The sequence below is a fragment of the Alligator sinensis genome, unplaced genomic scaffold, assembly GCF_000455745.1.
Source record: "Alligator sinensis unplaced genomic scaffold, ASM45574v1 scaffold362_1, whole genome shotgun sequence".
Taxonomy (NCBI): Eukaryota; Metazoa; Chordata; order Crocodylia; family Alligatoridae; genus Alligator; species Alligator sinensis.
In genome coordinates, this window is record NW_005842411.1 from 66,975 (window position 1) to 71,677 (window position 4,703).

Here is a 4,703-nt window from a genome sequence, read left to right on the forward strand (position 1 = left end):
CCCCCCTCCTCCCACACACACACACACACACACTAAGGGGTTAGCCCCCTCTCTCCATGAGCCCCACTTACCTCCGGCTGTGCTGGGGGTTGGCAGGGGGCTCTGCACCTGCTGGAGGGTTTCTGGGGGGCTTTGGGGGAGCGGGGGCACAGCGGGCTTTCACCTGCGTGTCTCTCGCTGCTCCCGAGCCTAACTGGGCAAATGATGTGCACATGAAAGTTCAGTTAAAGCCATGATGCTCAGATGAGAAATTTGTTCCAGTTTACTAACTACTATTCATGTTGACTCAGGATTTACACTTACAAACATAGATCTAACAATGACAACAAGTTTAGACAGCAACCTTTGAAACCAATATTGAATTGCCCTTTACCTGCTTGGATTTTGTTTTCCTCCATGCTCCTTTCCCATGTTTGGATCCTCCCATGCTTTCACCATGGCTCCTGCAGTGTAGACCATGCTGCTTTTTTTTTTTTGTTTGATTTGGGTGGGGGGAGGGTTGGTTTTTGGGGGGTTTTTTGCAGCTTGTTTGTTTGTTTTGCTACTAGGATTTCCCAGTACCAAGTTTTGCTTCTGTACTGGAAATCATGTCAGCTTGCACCTTTGCTTGCAGCACCGCAAAGAACATGTGTTTTGCATGTTTGGATCTAGTCCTAGTGTTTGTTAATGTCAACAGACAGACTTTTAGGCTTAATATTTCCAAAGAATGTTATACAAAATATGCCTGTCTAACCTACCTATTATATATATAATGTTTAAAGCTTCTTCAGTTGAAATAGAAACATTTAATATCCCTGAAGATCCAAATTCAGTTCCCCATACTCAGGATAAATACTGATATTACTGTAAAGTAGTATTTTCATAAGTGTGACAGGGGGCCATTCTCAGGGCCAGTCACAATGTTGGCCCACCCACCTGTCTAGGGCAGTCCACCTGTATGATTCATCTGCCATGCCTTTCTTGTATGTTAATGGTTGTTTGTAGGTGAGAGACTGCCCATTTAATGTCCTGATGCCAATGGGATAATACATGGCTCCAACCTACCCTTTACCGTGTCCCATGCCTCACAGATGACATCCACAAAGACTTGCAACTCCCCTGGCCCCATTACTGGGCCATACTTAGCCTCTGACCCAAACTTAGCCTCAGGCATCCATGGACATACCTTGGCCTGGCCTCTGGCCCAACTTGGCCTCAGGTGTCCTTAGATGTGCCTGGAGCACATGCCCCCCTCTGGGGCCTCTACTCTGCCCCCTCACTGGGCTCCTTGCCTCTCACACTCTACCCCCTCACTGGGACTACTGGGCCTTGTGCCCCTTGGGCCTCAGGCGTTTGTCAACATACCTGGAGCTCACTCTCAGCCTCTCAACTAGGCCTTGCTCTTATTCAGGTACTGGCCCTTGGTCCTTCCTGGCCCCTGTGTTGTCACCCAATCCTGGTGCTTTTCTCTCAGGGTGTACTACCCTAGCCTTTCCCCTCCACAGGGTCACCCACAAGGCAATGGGGGTTGAGACTTTCTGGCACCCCATACTTGTTTTTCACTAGGGAGGCACTAATGTGGCCTTTCCTGGAGACTGCCCTGCCACAGGCAGCCCCAGAACACCATCCAACCCCAACAGGGTTTAGTTTTAAGTCATTCCCTAGGACCAATACAGGCCTACCTGCCTTGGTCTTTCTTTTCCTCACTGGGCTGCTACATGTTCTTCCATCTGGGTTGCTCATTTCTGGGCACTTTATTACAGCCTACACCACATCACATACCCTCAGTCACTGGCCCCAACTCACTCAGACCACCTTATAGGATTCTTCCCATCAGAAGGCTGGGCTTCAGTCTCCATCATTTCAGTGTGCTGACCAGCTGACCACGTATCCTATCTTGGCATGCCTCTCCCATTGAGGGAACCTTTAGCCTCTTTTAGGCTCTGGCCCTGCCTCTAGACCAGTTGGGGTGCCAGTAGCTCTCTGCAGCCCTGGCCTTCCCCTTGCAGTGGCCTTACTTGTCCTTTGGCCTGTCAGCCCTGCCCCCCTTGCACTGACCAGTCGAGAGTCCAAGGATCAGTCTGCAAGCAGCTGACCTTCCTACTCAGCAGAGGTCCACCTCTGGGCCCCATCTTACAGCAGGCCTCCCTCACTGGGCTTGCCTGGTGCCCCACCATTCTTATATCAAGCAGCCCTTCAATCCACTGGGCTCATCTGAGCCCCTGTCCACAGTCACCCCCAGTTCTAATCCAGGGCTTACCTAGTGCCTTAGTAGGCCCACAAGTTCTAAGCCCCTTCCTACGCTGGCCTGTTCCTTCTATAGGCCTAGGTGTACTTGGCCTCTCCTCATCTCCAGGCCTACATCCACTTCCTTGGGGCTGGGAACCCCACTGGGTCCCTAGGAAGCTCCTCCTTTCACATAGTTCTTACTCTGACCTTCAGAATGTTCCTGGCAGCAGCAGCTCTCCTGCTGGGCAAAGTTACAATAGTGGCAGGCCAGCAGCAACTGCTGGCTCTGCTCCTCAGGGCCAGTTCTTATAGTGAGACTGTTCAGCCCTGCTCCAATCAGGCAGCCTCCTGGCTGTCATGCGATCACCTGATTAGCCCTGCCATCACCTGCAGGCTGCCTCACAGCCTGTTCAAACCCTTAAAGTGGCAAGCACCCAAAGGTGTGTACTTGTTATAAATACAATAAGTATTTATAACCATAAAAATCTTTTAAATACATCAGAAGTAGGAAGCCAGATAGAGCATTTGTGGGACCATTACATGACCAAGGTGTAAAAAGTGCACTCGGGGTGATAAGGCATAGTAGAGAAACAGAAGGAACTGGAAATTCCCATGCCAGATCAATCCTCTCTAGTAGATGGGCTTGAAGAGTTGGATCACACTGAAGTGACATCAGAGGAAGTTTTACACCACATCTATAAACTAAACTAATAAGTCACCATAAGCTGATGTCATTCACCTGAGAGTTCCGAAGGATCTCAAAGGTGAAATTATGGAACTGCTGACAATAGTATGTAAACTATCACTTCAAACAGCTTCTATGACAGAGGATAGGTGGGTTGCTAACTGTAACAGGCTGTGTATTTCAGGGTTTGCAGCCCAGCTGCAGGTTATAGGAAGGTGATTGCAGGCCAGCCTAGGAGGACTGGGTCAGTTGATGAGAATAATGGTCTGGCCCAGAGGATTTTGAAAGCTGTCAGGGAAGGGAGCTGAGGGTACAGAGGGAAAAATTGTATAGCTATAGGCTTCAGCACTGAACCAAGGTACGCTGAAAAGACCACAGGGTTTGGTGTTTGTCATTTATTTTTTATGTGTTAGCTTGTTTCATTCATGCTTTATGTTTGCTTCTTGTGGGTATAAGTTTGCTGAAGGAAAATAAAGACTATGGTGTGCTACTTGAAAAAAACCATGACAGGTCATGGAGTATGTACGCAAACTAAAAACTAAGCCATGGGGACAGGAGCTCTGCTAAAATGGCTGGAGGGGCTGCATAAACAGTTCCAGAAAGTCCAAATCCAGCAGCACCAGTTCCTGACAGAACAGCAGCAGCAAATGCAGCAGTTCCAGAGAGAACAGCAACAGCAGGAGTTCCTGTAGAAACAACTGGATATCAGATGGATCCCCATCTATGCTGGTGAGTTGCTGGGTTCTCTGAGATTGGAGGGTAGGGTCCTTCCCAAGATTTTTTTTGGAGCAAGTGGTGGAGACTTACCAGTGGTCCCAGGATACATGGGACATGAAAGTGCCCTGGATGACTAGTTTGGAGGAATCCACCTGAAGGGTAGAAGATTTCATGGGGGCTGAGAGAGAATGTTGAGTGCCCTTGGGGAACTGGCAGTTATGGGGCTAAAGGAAGCTGGGCTTATGAGGACAGGCCTGGGACTGTAGGAAGGGGTCCAGTAGGTTGCTACCTCAGTCACTGTCATGACCCTAGCTAGGAGGAGGGGGCTTGGATGACACCCCTAAAAAATAAAGCTTCTGGGTCCTCCCCTCAGCCCAGGAAAGTGAAGGGAGGCACAATTAACATGTGGGGAGAAGGGAAACCAGTTGCAGGACTGCCAACAGATGGACTACAGCTATACTTATGCCTATGTTTCAGAGGTGGGGCAGAAGAACCCAGACTCAAGAAGATATGTGATCCCAGTCCAAGTTGGGGACACCATTTCAGACCAGACTATGGTGTGCTACTGGACAACCCACTGTATCAATATAACACCATCCTCAAAAAGGGCTCCAGAGGTGATGCCGGGAACTACAGACCAGCAAGTCTGAGTTGCATCCCTTGCAATTTGGTAGAATCAGCAGTCATGTGCACAAATATGATCTGCTGGGGAAGAGGTAACATGGATTGTGTAAAGAGAAATCCTACATCAAATCTGCTGGATTTATTTAAGGGTATTAATAATCTTATGAACAGGGGAGATCCAGTTGACATAATATATCTGGACTTTCAAAAAGTATTCAATAAGATCTCTCAACTGCTAAAATACTGCTTTGTCATAGATTTAAAGGGAAAGCTATTTTGTGGATTGAAAGATGACTAAAAGATAGGGAGTAAGGGGGAGGGCTAAGTGATCACTTTTCAGGACAGAGGGAGGTCAAAAGTGGAATCCCATAGGATTCCTATCAATATTTTAACTTTTTTATCACTGGCCTGGAAATGGGTGTGCACAGTGAAACCTTCAAGCTTGCAGGTGATACCAAATTATTCAAGG

At 48.2% G+C, this 4,703-nt stretch overlaps 1 long non-coding RNA gene across 1 annotated transcript in view; it reads left to right on the forward strand.

Moving 5' to 3' along the window:
• Positions 1-4,321, forward strand: part of LOC102376301 — a 20,484-nt gene extending 16,163 nt beyond the window's left edge. Inside the window, exons 3-4 of the long non-coding RNA XR_001358555.1 lie at positions 3,350-3,622; positions 4,088-4,321. This is a non-coding gene — a long non-coding RNA (uncharacterized LOC102376301). The remainder of the gene's footprint in view (positions 1-3,349; positions 3,623-4,087) is intronic.
• Positions 4,322-4,703: the final 382 nt, after the last annotated feature.